The sequence below is a fragment of the Pseudophryne corroboree genome, chromosome 12 (assembly GCF_028390025.1).
Source record: "Pseudophryne corroboree isolate aPseCor3 chromosome 12, aPseCor3.hap2, whole genome shotgun sequence".
In the NCBI taxonomy this organism is placed as follows: domain Eukaryota; kingdom Metazoa; phylum Chordata; class Amphibia; order Anura; family Myobatrachidae; genus Pseudophryne; species Pseudophryne corroboree.
In genome coordinates, this window is record NC_086455.1 from 48,627,816 (window position 1) to 48,645,676 (window position 17,861).

The following is a 17,861-nucleotide window of genomic DNA, read 5'->3' on the forward strand; positions in this document are numbered from 1 at the left end:
CCTGCACTTCAATGGAGCCGCGTGACGGGGGGAGTGAAGAAACTTCACTCCCCCCCGTCACTGTTCCCCCGCCGCCGGGTCGGCCGTCGGGCACCTCGGCGGCGCATCGTGAAATGTGTAGGGCCCTTTACATCACTGACCAATCCGCTGCAAGCTCTCTCCATTTTGTGTGGTTTCTTAAATATGACCTATAAGCAAGCTTTGGACAATTTGCCCAGTGTTGTGGCTTCTGACCCCAGTTCCTAATAATTCTCCTATACCAATCTATATCAGTTGTCTTCAGACCTCATTTCCTGCACTGCTTGATAAATGACGCTTTGGCCTGCATATGCAGTCATCTACTATCCTCCTATTGGGCCACCAATAAAGCTTAGACAAAGACACATTTTTAGCTGATACTGTAGTAATTGTTTTGTGTGTTGCAACTTCCTAAAGTATAGGTAATAGTTGTTTTCAGTTCTGTGTGGGACAATATTTGAGATCATTAATGGCCAGAAAAATAGATTAATTCTAACTGCATATTGTGGTGGAAATATGATTCCTAGAAAAAAAGAAAAAAAACTAGCTCAATGAGAGAGTATTTCATGTTCATTATTTGTATATAGTGATGCTGCTAGTTACTAGCTGAGTCCACCAATGTGCAGGTGGGTTGGGTATGAAATTAATTTAGTCAGGACACCAACAGTGGGATCCCGAGGGCGAGAATTCCAACACATCACAGTAAGTATTTTCTACTTACCCCTAACCCACCCCTCCCGCTGCCTGACCCAAACCTCCCCCTCCCACAGCCTAACCCTAACCACCCGTTCCCTATCCCTAACCATCCATTCCCGCACCCTATCCCTAACCATCCATTCCCGCACCCTATCCCTAACCTCCCCCACTCCTGCTGCCTAACCCTCCTAGTGCCTATCACCAGCCCCAGTACTTACCTCCGGGATGTGTCGGGATTCGGACCATTGATATCCTGACTACTGGTATTTTGACCGCACCCTGTATGGGCTATATTACATAAGGGACTATCCTGCAAAAGCATCAGCTCTAGCTTCCAAAATTAAAGTCAGATGAGATAGAAAAGCCTTCTAAACAATGTCTGCTATCTCTGACATTCCCCTCACTCCATTTTTACTTGCAACGTGATCATTCGTATTCTGCTAGCTCATACATTTGTTGCCACATCTGTTGGAGATAGAATTCTAAGTAGCCACTGAAGGTTATTTACAATGTGATTGGTGAAGTGATAAGAATTCTAATAGCCCATTGCTCTGGAACAATTGTATTTTTGTGTCTGGGCAGATTAAATTATTGTATTTTCACTCTATGCACAAATTCTCAAGTTTATCATATATAGGGGTCAATCCAATTAGGTGCGAGTTGGGAGATGTTTCATGAAACTTGCAGATCTTTGCACAAATGTGTGATCCAGAGAATTCTCCAATCCAATTAAAAATGCTTATTTGCGGTAGTTGTCAGCCATATGCGATGTGAGTGAAGTGCATGAAAAAGTGGGATGTCCTTCCTGGACCCCCCAAAAAATTACAATTACATTTGCAGAAGGCTGTTAATGGGAATAAGAAAAGTACTGGAGACTTTTAAATGATGTTAAACGGCTGCTTTGTGCATTTGTTTTTTTAAAAGTAAAAAAAATCTATATAAAACGCAAACTTTTTGTTTACGTTCATGTGGAAAAAAAATTGGAAAAAAGTTGCTTTGGATGTACTCTGAGGTGACTAAAATATGTAAAAAAAAAAACAATTATAACACGCAATTATTTAAAAAAAAAATTGGGGTGCATAAAACATGATTTTGAGGTAAGCTGAGGCCATTTCTTTTAACACCCCAAAAATATATGTAGTTATTTGACTAATTAAGCTAATTGGAACTACCAATTGCCTAATTAGTTATTAGAGGGATGTCTGCACAGTGCCCTGACATTTTAACCTTAAAACAAGGAATCTCCCTTCCATCTCTCACCATCAGTGAGGTGCAAATGGAAAAATGTGAGTTTACTCTGCTTGGTTCAGTGCAAGTTTCTAATTGGATTGCAAAATGCAAATTTGCAGAGATAACTGCGATTTGCACCTAATGGGTTTGTCACCATAAATCAGGGATGGGGAACCTTCGGCCCTCCAGCTGTTGTTAAACTACACATACCAGCATGCCTGCCTTGCTGCAGTTTTGCTATGTGGCCATGCTAAAACTGTTGCAGGGCATGCTGGGAAGTGAAGTTCAACAACAGCTGGAGGGCCGAAGGTTCCCCATCCCTGCTATAAATTGTTGTGAGCAGCTACAAGTTGGCCACAGATTTCTTGAATCTGAATATTTGATTCAAATTCATGTATTTGTTGAATGTGTGTAATTAAAAAGTTAGAACCGAAACACCTGTTAGGTATAATTCTTGGGTTTTAATAATCCATAATAGATTGGATATAAGAAGGCACTGAATTCAATAGTGTTTTTTTATGTTTTTTACTATTTATTTTTTTTTACTAAAATTCATGTTTGCCTAAAATTATTTCCCTTTAGTTGTAATATAAAGCGCTATTATGTCAAGACAATAATAAAAATAAAGAGAACACTTGTATAATGTTCCTCAGCCTCCTCCCTAGTAGAATACATGCATAGGTTAATCCCCTTCACCAGCTAGACAGTACAGGTAAAGAAGAAACACCCGCAGCAAGCAGAGTCCTCCCTGTTTCCTGCGTCATCTTTTCCTTTTGTTCTAGGTCAGGACAGTTAGGCTTTCTTTTGTTTGTTGGCTTACCTGAGGTTACTCGGAGGAGGTTACAATGACCTCCATCTCTCCCGAAGACCCTGGTGTCTGACCCTACGGAGAAAAAGCCAGGGAGAAAAGGTAGGGTACCAGCCACATTAGAGACGTGCTGTAAAATTAGTGCCTCAACCGTTCCTGCAGTGGATTCTAAAAGTGCAGCTGTGATTGCTCTGCGTGGGTGTTGCGAAGGGGGGGGGATTGTCTTTACTCTGTGCAACTGCGTCAGTCCATGTGGGGGTTACAGGTGGATCGAATTACAGGAGCAGGGTTACATAGCAGCTGGTAAATATCAGAGATTATCAGCAGTCCGTTGAGGACTTGTATATTTCCACCTCCAGGGATTTTGCAGGATTGGAGCATAGAGAAAAAACACTCCCAGAGCAGGAGGTCAGGGTAAGCCCTACAAAATATTTTTGTTTTGTTTTTAGTTAGGACAATATGGTATACGGTTTCTGTGTTTAAAATAGCAATGTTTATTTTTTTTTTAGATCTGCAGAGGCACCTGTGGAAAGTCATCCAAAAAACCTAGATTTGTATATGGAAATGCAAGGTGTATCCCTTTCTAGCCCGGCTAGATATGGAAGGGAGGGGTGGTTTCACTTGGTTTGCCTGGTTGGAATTAAGGGTTCTACAGAGTATCTGAACTGGCTACAAGATTGAGTCATCCGTGGTGGGCATTTTTTCCCCCTTTTTTTACATTGTAGGTTTGTTCCAGAACAAACATCCATAGATGGAACAGATCCAATTGTATTCAACATCTTCCGATATCCCCCTTCCTGCCTCCTGTGATATTTCTCCCCACTGTGTTCGTTCCTTCTACCTTCGCTTATACCACCTTGGTCTCGTCTCTGTTTTTGTTGATGAATATGTTAAGTTGCCCTCACACCGTAATTGTTTTGAAGAATTCTTTATTTATCTGTATGTTTGTGACTGTAAATAAACATTGATTATACACACATATATATATATATATATATATATATATATATATATACACATACATACACACACAAGCGATAGAGGTAGGGTGCCACATGCGCATATGAACAACAACCGTATAAGAAGTCACTGACTGACCTGTATAAAACACTCCCTTAATATTTTCAGGTGTCAGATAGCCCCTAAGTATTAAGCATTGGTAAAGTGCTATAAATAAAGATATGGATGTAGGAATAGGGGTAAAGGCGACCAACGGTGTTTAAAACCTTATTTAGTTAAAAAGAAGGCTTAAAGGTGTGGAGAGTAATAATAAAACTAAGATATTAATTAAAAGTAAAAAAATAAATAAAATCGTATTAATTTAAGCAAGGTGAGACAAAATGCGTTTGTTTTAGCAATATATATAACAATAATTTTTATTCTAAACAATAATCATATATAAAAACAATTTAAGGGGCACATAAAAGGAGATTAAGGAGAAAGAAGCGGAACTCGAAATACACAAAACCAAAGAAGATTACAGAATCCATGAAAACGTCTTTAATAAGAAATTGGAGCATATTGAAGAGGAAGTCATACGAGGGAAAGAAAAAAAAGTTCATTTGAGTTAAGAATGATTATGACCAAGGGAAAGCCAATAGTTGGAGCAGGTTCAGAACCACAGACCAAGCACACACCACCACTCAGAAATACCAATGGAAAAAAATACCACAGAAAATACTTTGTTGATGCACCTGTGGCAGCAATTACGGCCTCAAGTCTTTTTGAATATGATGCTACAAGCTTGGCACACCTATCTTTGGGCAGTTTCACCCATTCCTCTTTGCAGCACCTCTCAAGCTCCATCAGGTTGGATGGAAAGCGTCGTTGCACAGCCATTTTCAGATCTCCAGAAATGTTCAATCGGATTTAAGTCTGGACTCTGACTGGGCCACTCAAGGACACTCAGAGTTGTCCTGAAGCCACTCCTTTGATATCTTAGCTGTGTGCTTAGGGTTGTTGTCCTGCTGAAAGATGAACCGTCGCCCCAGTCTGAGGTCAAGAGCGCTCCGGAATAGGTTTTCATCCAGGATGTCTTTGTACATTGCTGCATTCATCTTTCCCTCTATGCTGTCTAGTCTCCCAGTTCCTGCCGATGAAAAACAACCCCACAGGGGTGGTCTTCAGTTTACCGGTGACTGGGATCCCGACGAGCAGCATGCCGGCGCCGGAATCACGACTGCCGGCATACCAACGGCTTTTCTCCCTCTTGTGGATTCACGACCCCCCTGGAGGGGGGCTGTCAGTATGCCGGCGGTCGGGATTCTGGCGCCGGTATGCTGGCCGCTGGCATAACATACTACACCCCCCAACAGCATGATGCTGCTACGACCATGATTGCTGTAGGGATGGTATTGGCCTGGTGATGAGTGGTGCCTGGTTTACTCCAAACATGATGCCTGGCATTCATGCCAAAGCGTACAATCTTTGTCTCATCAGACCAGAGAATTTTGTTTCTCATGGTCTGAGAGTCCTTCAGGTGCATTTTGGCAAACTCCAGGCGGGCTGCCATGTGCTTTTTACTAAGGAGTAGCTTCTGTCTGGCCACTCTCCAATACAGGCCTGATTGGTTGATTGCTGCAGAGATGGTAGTCCTTATGGAAGGTTCTCCTCTCTCCACAGAGAAATGCTGTAGCTCTGACAGAATGACCATCGGGTTCTTGGACACCTCCCTGACTAGGGCCTTTCTTCCCTGATCACTCCGTTTAGATGGCCGGCCAGCTCTAGGAAGAGTCTTGGTGGTTCTGAACTTTTTCCATTTGCGGATGACGGAGGCCATTGTGCTTATTGGGACCTTCAAAGCAGCAGATATTTTTCTGTACCCTTCCCCAGATTTGTGCCTTGAGACAATCTTGTCTCGGTGGTCTACAGACAATTCCTTGGACTTCATGCTTGGTTTGCACTCAGACATGCACTGTCAAGTGTGTGACCTTATATAGGGGGTCATTCGGAGTTGATCGTAGCTGTGCAAAATTTTGCACAGCTACGATCAACTTTCCTGACATGCGGGGGGACGCCCAGCACGGGGCTAGGCCACCCCGCATGTCAGTCCGGCCCTCCTCGCAGAAGTGCAAAGGCATCACACAGTGGCGATGCCTTTGCACTTCAGGAGTAACTCCCGTCCAGCGCAGCTTTAGCGTATGACGTCACGCAGCCGCTGCGGACCGACCCTCCCCCCCCCCCCCCCCCCCCGTTCGGTTCGGACACAAATGCGTTGGTCGGACCACGCCTACGAAAAGGCAGCCAAAACGCTGCTGTTTCGCCCCCTTCCGCCCAGGCGATTGCTACCCTGCTACAGCCGTCCCGCAGACGCACAAAGGTGCATGCGCAGCAGGGATCCGTTCGCTCTGCTGCGTGAAAACGTGTGTGCCTTTCCAAATCATGTCCAGTCAACTGAATTTACCCCATGTGGATGCCAATTAAGCTGTAGGAACATCTCAAGGATGATCAGTGGAAACAGGATGCACCTGAGCTCAATTTTAAGCTTCATGGCAAAGGATGTGAATACTTATGTACATGTGATTTCTTAGTTTTTTATTTTTAATAAATTTGCAAAAAATCTAAATCACGTCATTATGGGGTATTGTGTGTAGAATTTAGAGGGGAAAAATTAATTTATTCCATTTTGGAATAAGGCTGTAACATAACAAAATGTGGAAAAAGTTAAGCGCTGTGAATACTTTCCGGATGCAATGTGTATGTATATATTTATTTCAGGCAGAGCAATGTCCCTCTCCTCAGACAGCAGAGCTGGTTAATGTCTTAAAGCATGTTTTTGTGCCAGAGCAGGATAAAATGGAATTTAGGCAGAAGAGGGCCAGGCCAATTGGCAGTGAGGATTCGGATGTATCTAGGTTGATTTTTCAGAGGATTTTCAAGATGAGTCTGTTGTGGTTTCAGAAGAGTGTTCCGTCAATTCTGATACGTTGGAGAATACCTTGAATGCACTTTATGAGATTATGGCCATTGAGGATATCAGTCAGAAGCTGCCACTGCCAGATATGCATTTTTGTGAATCGAGAAAGAAATGTAGAGTTTTCCTCTCTGTAATGTAATAAAAAAAGGTGATTATGGAGGAATAAAAAATGCCTGGGAAGCAAGTACTGACACTAGTAAACTTTGCCATATGTATCGTTTTGCTGAGAAGGAAACTAGTGTTGGGTCCTCCTTTGGAGGTATGACCCACATTCTAAACAGGTTGTCTAAGAAACATTAACAATGGTCCCGTGATGTTAGTAACTGTGATACAGTAATGTGTAAAAACCAGTCAACTAGGTATGATACAGCCTAGGGTATCGTGGCTCCCTGTATCTTGGTGGCAAGCGTGGGGAGGGCAGTTCAGCACATAATTTACCCAGTGAAGGGTGAACACAAAGAAGCAGGGTCAATAAAGGGGACTAGGAGGAGACAAGGAGCACAGGAAGTAAGGATAGTACTAGGGATGGGAAATGAGGAAGGAGGGCGAATCGCGGCAATTTTTCGCCGTTTTTTAATTCGACACAATTCGACAGGTGAATTCCGGCAGGTGGCTGCCGGAATTCACCATATTCAATGAAAAACGGATTCGACAGACCCGCGGGCGAAAATCGTCCAATTTGCCGGATTTTGCCGCGATTTTAAAAAGCGGGAAAAACCCGAAAAAAAAATGGCGTGGGGTCCCCCCTCCATAGCATAACCAGCCTCGGGCTCTTCGAGCTGGTCCTGGTTCTAAAAATGCGGGGGGAAATTGGGCAGGGATCCCCCGTATTTTTAAAACCAGCACCGGGCTCTGCGCCTGGTGCAAAAAATACGGGGGACAAAACGAGCTGGGGTCCCCCGTATTTTTCACACCAGCATCGGGCTCCACTAGCTGGACAGATAATGCCACAGCCGGGGGTCACTTTTATACAGTGCCCTGCGGCCGTGGCATCAAATATCCGACTAGTCACCCCTGGCCGGGGTACCCTGGGGGAGTGGGGACCCCTTCAACCAAGGGGTCCCCCCCCCCAGCCACCCAAGGGCCAGGGGTGAAGCCCGAGGCTGTCCCCCCCCCCCCCCCCCCATCCAATTGGCTGCGGATGGGGGGCTGATAGCCTTTTGTGAAAATGAAAAGATAGTTTTTTTCCAGTAGTACTACAAGTCCCAGCAAGCCTCCCCCGCAAGCTGGTACTTGGAGAACCACAAGTACCAGCATGCGGGAGTAAAACGGGCCCGCTGGTACCTGTAGTACTACTGGGAAAAAAATACCCAAATAAAAACAGTACACAGACACCTTGATAGTAAAACTTTATTACACACTGCCGACACACACATACGCACACACTGCCGACACACACACACACACTTTATTACACACTATGTTGACACGCCGACTGCCACGGTCTCCGACGATCCGAGGGTACCTGTGAAAAAATTATACTCACCTTCCAGCGGCCAGAGGTACATCCACGTCCAGATATAAATCCACGTACTTGGCAAAATAACAAACCGCAAATACCCGACCAGCGGACTGAAAGGGGTCCCATGTTGACACATGGGACACCTTTCCCCGAATGCAGAGACCTCTCAGAGTGACAGCTGTCACAGAAAGGTCTCTAAAGCCAATCAGGAAGCGCAACTTCGTTGCGCTCACCTGATTGGCTCTGCGCGTCTGAGCAGACAGCGCATCGCACAGCTCCGTCCATTATATTCAATGGTGGGAACTTAGCGGCTAGCGGTGAGGTCACCCGCCGGTCAGCGGCTGACCGCGGGTTAACCCCACCGCTAGCCGCTAAGTTCCCACCATTGAATATAATGGACGGAGCTGTGCGATGCGCTGTCTGAGTTCAGACAGCGCACAGCCAATCAGGTGAGCGCAACGAAGTTGCGCTTCCTGATTGGCTTTAGAGACCTTTGTGTGACAGCTGTCACTGACGGGTCTCATTCAGGGAAAGGGGTCTCATGTGTCAGCATGGGACCCCTTTCAGTCCGTTTGGTCGGGTGTCCGGTTTGTTTTTTTGCCAAGTCCGTGGATTTATCTCTGGACCCTGGTTGAGGTGAGTATATTGAACTTTTCTTTTCAGGTATCCGTGGATTCTACATGGAGAAGAGGACCAATGTCGGCGTGTGAACATAGGTAAGTATGTGTGTGTCGGCAGTGTGTAATAAAGTTTTACTTGTCACGGTGTCTGTGTACTGTTTTTATTTGGGTATTTTTTCCCCCAGTAGAACTACAGGTACCAGCGGGCCCGTTTTTCTCCCGCATGCTGGTACTTGTGGTTCTCCAAGTACCAGCTTGCGGGGGAGGCTTGCTGGGACTTGTAGTTCTTCTGGAAAAAAACAATATTCAGACAATTTTCTCATGGCTATCAGCCTCCCATCCGCAGCCCTTGGATGGGGGGGGACAGCCTCGGGCTTCACCCCTGGCCCTTGGGTGGCTGGGGGGGGACCCCTTGATTGAAGGGGTCCCCACTCCCCCAGGGTACCCCGGCCAGGGGTGACTAGTTGGATATTTAATGCCACGGCCGCAGGGCACTGTATAAAAGTGACCCCACGGCTGTGGCATTATCTGTCCAGCTAGTGGAGCCCGATGCTGGTGTGAAAAATACGGGGGACCGCTGCTCGTTTTGTCCCCCGTATTTTTTGCACCAGCACCAGGCGCAGAGCCCGGTGCTGGTTTTAAAAATACGGGGGATTCCTACCCAATTTTTCCCCGCATTTTTAGAACCAGGACCAGCTCGAAGAGCCCGAGGCTGGTTATGCTTTGGAGGGGGGACCCCACGCCATTTTTAAAAAAAAATTTACCGTTCCAGCAATAAAAAAGAAAAAATATTTTTAAAAATATATAAATAATACTTGTGCCTCCAAAAAAAAAAAAAAAAAGTACCTAATCCCTTCTAATATAAATAGATATGCTATTCCCCCCAAAAAAAAAACACAAAAAAAAAAATGTTTACATTTTTTTTTTATTGTTTTCACCCTCCAAAGTGTGGCAGATTGAAAATGACGAATTTGCTGTCTAAAAGCACTGCTGTCGAATTTCCAAACTTGAATTGAATATGCTTTTGTCGAATTGCAGCACTTGTATCATTGCAGATAAGTCGAATTTGCAAAAAAAACGAATTTCAAAAAGTCGAATTTTGAAAGTCCGTTTTTTTGACGGAAAGTACTGAATTGCATTGACGAATTATTTTTTTGGGGGGAAAATGACCCGAAATTTGACAATTTCGGGAATTCGACCGCAATTGCATATACCCCTAAAGGTCTTATATCTAAATATATATATATTATATATATATAGACACACAAACATACATACAGTTATGGTGTTTGTCAGTCACTATGGTAACAGCCCTGCCATCCGAGCCGGTCTGTATGGTGACCAGGATATGGAAGTGGGCGGAGCTTACTGGCATGGTGAAGGGAGCACTTAAATACCGGTATGTGCATTGTATTTTGTAAATGGCTTGATAAAAGCGCTGTACGGCGCTGAAACGTTGCCCAAACAGCCGACTGTTGTCATCTTTTCATAGCCTTGGAGTGACGCCAGTGGAGGAGTATATGACGTACAGCTGTTCAGGCTGTTATGTGGAAGGCACCGGGCGCGGTAACTTTACACATGTCGTGGAGTGCCGGGGCAATATATATATATATATATATATATATATATATATATATATATGAGTTTGGGTGATTTCTTTTTTTTGTGATAGTGTGCAGCTCCAGCCATTTGCGCCATAAGATCTTTGTCATTTGTTTATTCTCAGTGGGACTTTTATATCATAAGACAGAGTTAAAAGCTGGAGTTTTTTTTTTTCTTTGTTTGCAATGGCGCAGATTTGTGAATCACCACAGCCGAGAAGTACAGGCTATGGGAGATAATAATATGGGCGAGGCTTAGTCCCACATTCCTAAAAGGAGCAAGGTTTTTATTCAAGGACATTTATAATTCAAACACACACTGGAGTTTTCCATTCAGGGGCCTCAGCACAATAATGACCGCAGGTTCAGGATGGAGTCAGCAGCAAGGTCCATCTTACAAGCAATGGAAAGAGGACTCTATCAAAAGGTCATAAAGGCTTTTGTCTGCATAAACCTATTTATGTTTAACATCAGACGTTTATGCGATGTGCAACAGCATTAACCATTCAATTGTTTTCCCTTCGGCCTATCTGCATCACACTGCTAAATTCACAAAGGTGATCGTCGTAGTAACAGCTAAGCTAAGACAGGAATACATTTTTCTTTGGCCTTATTGATATAACGGTGGCAATAAAATCCAGACACCGTACGCTGCAAGCTACAGTCAGAGTTATTCTAGTCATGAAACAACATTGCTGGATAATAAATCAGGTAAAAAGTCATCTGCTGCCACCTCAGAGAATGATGTTCTTAGGAATGACTGAAGACACCGTTGGTAGAAAACCTTTCTTAACTCAAGAAAGGAAAGAAAAAGCTTAAGTCAGAAGTAGTTCAGTTAAGGAGGAAGTCTGGGTCCCAATAGCTGCCATAGACTTCATTCCTTGGGCTCCATTTTATGTGAGACCTTTACAACAAAGCTTATCAGGTTGCCTGGACCAAAGTGCAGTTGGATCAGTTATTGTGTCCATGGTACAAGTTAGTCGGTCTTCTATCCAATCTCCAAGAGATGAGGGAAGTAATTAAAGCATACCATCACTTTAAATCAGAGGTTCCCAAACTGTGTGACGTGGCTCTCTGGGGTGCCTCGGGACACTTGCAGGGGTGCCCTGGGTTGGTGGTCCAGGACCAATTCAAATTATTCATGGTCAATATAATAGGCAAAACCAGTGCTGGCGGCTGCCAGTCATAAAATATGTGGCCAAACAGAAGCAATTCTTGTCCCTCGCCACACAACTGACCCTAAGGATGACATATAAACGCGATATAGTAAATGTAATATTTCTTTCGAAATTTCTCAATAACAAATTTTTGGCCTAGGGGTGCCATGATTCAAAAATGTTTGGAAACCACTGCTTTAAATACAAGATACTGGCCAAAAAAAGCATTCGTCCAACCAGACAATCAAACCATGCTTTCCTACATAAATAGTCAAAGGGGCACAAAGGGTAATGATGCGTTAGTGAAGCCTTTTCTAAGATGGGCAGAGAACAAACTGCTTTTCCAGACACAAAGACAGCAATGCAATGTGCTGGCAGTCAAGTGTTAGTTCGATCTCACATATGTTTCTGCCAATTCCAATTCTCTCCAGGTGCTAAAGAAAATTCAGATAGACAAAGTGAAAGCAATGGTGTCTTCCCTTTCTTGTCACTCTGTGTAATTCCCAGGGTTCTGTACCTAGAAATTGACCAGCATCGATACCTTCCAGTCCAGTAGGATTGTTGAGGCCATAAATACACTATTACGAGCTTGGAAGCTAGCCACATAAAAAGCTTATTGGATAGTGCATGTAAGATCTTTAAACCTGGTGTGAGGGTAATAAATTGTACCCTTAGTAGCACAGCTAGATGAGTATCTGAGTTACAAGCACTCTGGATGGAGGAACCATGGCCCTCATTCCGAGTCGTTCGCTCTGTATTTTTCATCGCATCGCAGTGAAATTCCGCTTAGTATGCATGTGCAATATTCGCACTGCGACTGCGCCAAGTAATTTTACAATGAAGTTAGTATTTTTATTCACGGCTTTTTCTTCGCTCCGGCGATCGTAGTGTGATTGACAGGAAATGGGTGTTACTGGGCGGAAACACGGCGTTTTAGGGGCGTGTGGATAAAAACGCTACCGTTTCCGGAAAAAACGCAGGAGTGGCCGAAGAAACGGGGGAGTGTCTGGGCGAACGCTGGGTGTGTTTGTGACGTCAAACCAGGAACGACAAGCACTGAACTGATCGCAGATGCCGAGTAAGTGTGGAGCTACTCTGAAACTGCTAAGTAGTTTGTAATCGCAATATTGCGAATACATCGTTCGCAATTTTAAGATGCTAAGATACACTCCCAGTAGGCGGCGGCTTAGCGTGAGCAACTCTGCTAAATTCGCCTTGCGAGCGATCAACTCGGAATGAGGGCCCATATCTTTGTTTTTTTAGAACAGTGTAGTTCTTAGAACTAACCTATCTTTTCTTCCAAAATTAGTGTCACAATTTCATGCAAATAAAAAGTTTGTACTGCCATCATTATGCCCTAATCCAAAAATCGCAATGAAAGGAAGTTTCATTCTTTTGAATTTGAGTGCTATTAAAATGTACTTACATGCGACTGAGTATTTGAAAAAGTCTCGGCAATTATTTGTTCTTGTAGAAGAGAAAAACAAAGGGCAACTAGCCATAAAGGCATAAGTCTCTAGATCAGGCATTCCCAACCGCGGTCCTCAAGGCACACCAACATTGCAGGTTTTAGTGATATCCAGGCTGCAGAACAGATGGTTAAATCAAAATAACTGAGCTACTAATTATGTCACCTGTGCTGAAGCCTGAATATCACTAAAACCTGCACTGTTAGTGTGCCTTGAAGACCGTGGTTGGGAATGGGATCCGGATTGAAAGTCGACAGTAACTAGGTCGACAATGTCTAGGTCGACCACTATTGGTCGACAGTAACTAGGTCAACAGGGTCAAAAGGTCGACATGTTCTAGGTCGACAGGTCAAAAGGTCGACATGAGTTTTTCACACATTTTTTCTTTTTTTTAACCTTTTCATACTTAACGATCCACGTGGACTACGATTGGAACGGTAATCTGTGCCGAGCGAAGCAGTAGCGGAGCGAAGGCACCATGCCCGAAGCATGGCGAGCTAAGTGGTGCACTAATTGGAGTTCCCGGTCACTCTACGAAGAAAACGACACCAAAATAACATTAAAAACTCATGTCGACCTTTTGACCTGTCGATCTAGAACATGTTGACCTTTTGATCCTGTCGACCTAGTTACTGTCGACCAATAGTGGTCGACCTAGACATTGTCGACCTAGTTACTGTCGACTTTCAATACCACACCCGTTGGGAATGCCTGCTCTAGATGGATTAAGATATGTATTCAGGAATGTTTTAAGTTAGAAGAGCTTCCTGAACCGTAAGACATTAAGGCCCAATCTACAAGGGTGAGGGCTACTTCTTGTCCAGAGAAGGAATCGGCTTCATTAGAGGAGCTTTGTTAGGGGCAGGATGGTTGTCTTTTCATACAACCACTAAGCAGATGTAAAATTTGGCAGAAATGTCCTTAGGGGGTCATTCCGACCCGATCACACGCTGCAGTTTTTCGCAGTGATGCAATTGGGTCGTAACTGCACAGGCGCGTCACTGCCCGGAGACGGGAAACGGGTCCTTACGAAAAAAGCACTCGCAAGGAGATTGACAGCAAGAAGGCGTTTCTGGGTGGCAACTGACCGTGGGAGTGCCGTGGAAAATGCAGGCGTGTCCAGGCGTTTGCAGGGCGGGTGTCTGACGTCAGTTCCGGGACCGGACAGGCTGAAGTGATCGCAGCGGCTGAGTAAGTTCAGAGCTACTCGGAAACTGCACAAAAACTTTTTGCACAGCTCCCCTGCACAAGCGATCGCACACTTGCTATGCTAAAATACACTCCCCCATAGGCGGAGACTATCTGATCGCACGGCTGCAAAAAACTGCTACCGTGCGATCAACTCGGAATGTTCCCCTCAGTGCGGTAATTTAATCATAGCATTTATTAAGGTAGGGAGTAAATAATCTTCTGTTATTCTATTAAGAGTAGTAGTATTAATTTTTATTCTCAGTAACTTTACTAGAGGATCTTCTGTTTAGTAGAGGGAGTTCATGCATATATGATGTCAGGGAGAAGTACAGGTATATATATGATGTCAGGGAGAAGTACAGGTATATATATGATGTCAGGGAGAAGTACAGGTATATATATGATGTCAGGGAGAAGTACAGGTATATATATGATGTCAGTGAGAAGTACAGGTATATATATGATGTCAGGGAGAAGTACAGGTATATATATGATGTCAGGGAGAACTACAGGTATATATATATGATGTCAGGGAGAACTACAGGTATATATATGATGTCACGGAGAAGTACAGGTATATATATGATGTCAGGGAGAAGTACAGGTATATATATGATGTCAGGGAGAAGTACAGGTATATATATATGATGTCAGGGAGAAGTACAGGCATATATATATGATGTCAGGGAGAAGTACAGGCATATATATATGATGTCAGGGAGAAGTACAGGTATATATATGATGTCAGGGAGAAGTACAGGTATATATATGATGTCAGGGAGAAGTACAGGTATATATATGATTTCAGGGAGAAGTACAGGTATATATATGATGTCAGGGAGAAGTACAGGCATATATATATGATGTCAGGGAGAAGTACAGGTGTATATATATGATGTCAGGGAGAAGTACAGGCATATATGATGTCAGGGAGAAGTACAGGTATATATGATGTCAGGTAAAGTACAGGCATATATGATGTCAGGGAGAAGTACAGGTATATATATGATGTCAGGGAGAAGTGCAGGTATACATGATGTCAGGGATAAGTACAGGTATATATGATGTCAGGGAGAAGTACAGGTATACATGATGTCAGGGAGAAGTACAGGTATACATGATGTCAGGGAGAAGTACAGGTATACATGATGTCAGGGAGAAGTACAGGTATACATGATGTCAGGGAGAAGTACAGGTATATATATATGATGTCAGGGAGAAGTACAGGTATATATATATGATGTCAGGGAGAAGTACAGGTATATATATATGATGTCAGGGAGAAGTACAGGTATATATATGATGTCAGGGAGAAGTACAGGTATATATATGATGTCAGGGAGAAGTACAGGTATATATATGATGTCAGGGAGAAGTACAGGTATATATATATGATGTCAGGGAGAAGTACAGGTATATATATATGATGTCAGGGAGAAGTACAGGTATATATATGATGTCAGGGAGAAGTACAGGTATATATATGATGTCAGGGAGAAGTACAGGTATATATATGATGTCAGGGAGAAGTACAGGTATACATGATGTCAGGGAGAAGTACAGGTATATATATGATGTCAGGGAGAAGTACAGGTATATATATGATGTCAGGGAGAAGTACAGGTATATATATATGATGTCAGGGAGAAGTACAGGTATATATATATGATGTCAGGGAGAAGTACAGGTATATATATGATGTCAGGGAGAAGTACAGGTATATATATATATATATATATATATGATGTCAGGGAGAAGTACAGGTATATATATGATGTCAGGGAGAAGTACAGGTATATATGATGTCAGGGAGAAGTACAGGTATATATATATGATGTCAGGGAGAAGTACAGGTATATATAGATGATGTCAGGGAGAAGTACAGGTATATATAGATGATGTCAGGGAGAAGTACAGGTATATATATGATGTCAGGGAGAAGTACAGGTATATATATGATGTCAGGGAGAAGTACAGGTATATATATGATGTCAGGGAGAAGTACAGGTATATATATGATGTCAGGGAGAAGTACAGGTATACATGATGTCAGAGAGAAGTACAGGTATATATATGATGTCAGGGAGAAGTACAGGTATAAGGAAAAAGGTTTTATGTACCTGGTAATTGGGATTCTTTGGCAACATAATAGTTTTATGTCACTGATTTTGTTCTGGAATGTATGGTGTGCAGTGATTATTTCAGCTTGGGGAAAGCCCAATTACACAGTAGTCCGTTTGTGTCCGCTGGAGGTTTCTTCCTTAACTGTTCTGAAATGGAAGAGGAGGATATTAATCCACGTATTTATGCTGTCAAGCAGTAGGCAAGGAAACCCAGTTATCAGGTGCATAATACCCCTTTAGCTTCCTAATTACTTTAACATTTGGATACAATTTTCAATTCAAAATCTGTCTGAACTGTGAATATAGACTTGCTGCATTTAAACCTGGTTATGGGGGTAATTCCAAGTTGATCGCAGCAGGAATTCTGTTAGCAGTTGGGCAAAAACATGTGCATTGCAGGGGAGGCAGATATAACATGTGCAGAGAGAGTTATATTTGGGTCTGGTGTGTTCAATCTGCAATCTAAATTGCAATGTAAAAGTAAAGCAGCCAGTATTTACCCTGAACAGAAACAAAATAGCCCACCCAAATCTAACTCTCTCTGCACATGTTATATCTGCCCCCCCTGCAGTGCACATGGTTTTTGCCCAACTGCTAAAAAAATTTCCTGCTGCGATCAACTCAGAATTACCCCCATTGTGCACTGCAGGGGGGGCAGATATAACATGTGCAGAGAGTTAGATTTGGGTGGGGTGTGTTCAAACTGAAATCTAAATTGCAGTGTAAAAATAAAGCAGCCAGTATTTACCCTGCACAGAAACAAAATAACCCACCCAAATCTAACTCTCTCTGCACGTTATATCTGCTCCCCCTGCAGTGCACATGGTTTTGCCCAACTGCTAAAAAATTTCCTGCTGCGATCAACTTGGAATTACCCCCCATGTACGGTTTAATATTCAAAAGCGTGCTCACTTGTTGTCATTTTCTAATGAACGTACATTTTCAGAGATTTCTGCAGCAAGGTTTACAGCTGTGATTCTTTTCACCACCAGGCTGGTCTTGTCTATATAAAAATGTCTACTTTAAACCCTGCTGTAAGAATTGCAGGAAATCCTCTATTTTGCCAAATCACTGTGCATTACATTTTCATCCAAGAGTCCTTTACAAATTGAAAGAAATGCAGCCTCACAGCACATTTATGTTGCAGTTCTATGGCATTCCTAGGTTCATGGTCACATTCTGCCGTTGGGAACTGCCCCTGTGAAATCTCAAGAGAACACTGGGCTTTGTCTAGGGCAAGTGTGTGTTTAGATTGTAATGAACTGAAACAACAAATAATCATATGCAAATAACGTTAGGTGTTTGGTTATGCTGTAACGTGTGGTATTAATGTTACTGCTTTCAGCAACTTTTTATAAGGGTCAGTGCAATTAGCAGTACAGTAGGGAAATATACTATTGGGACGAAAAGAGCATTCAATCCAACAATTTAATTTAGTACACACAGGAAACCTACAGAGTTGGAGGCTGTGTGAGATACTGCAATGTCTACTGATGATTGGTCAGCAGATTCAGGGGGTAATTCAGAGTTGATCGCAGCAGCAGATTTGTTAGCAGTTGGGCAAAACCAT

The 17,861-nt window shown here is 43.2% G+C and overlaps 1 long non-coding RNA gene across 2 annotated transcripts; it reads right to left on the reverse strand.

Annotated features, from left to right (window-relative positions):
- Positions 1–5,960: 5,960 nt before the first annotated feature.
- LOC134980014 (uncharacterized) lies at positions 5,961–17,378 on the reverse strand. Of its 2 annotated transcripts, none has more exons than XR_010190314.1 (3): positions 17,230–17,378; positions 16,289–16,438; positions 5,961–6,796 (listed from the first exon to the last, which is right to left on the reverse strand). It is a non-coding gene; the product is annotated as an uncharacterized LOC134980014 (long non-coding RNA). The 2 variants fall into 2 exon arrangements; XR_010190315.1 differs by having other exon boundaries at positions 17,204–17,378.
- Positions 17,379–17,861: the final 483 nt, after the last annotated feature.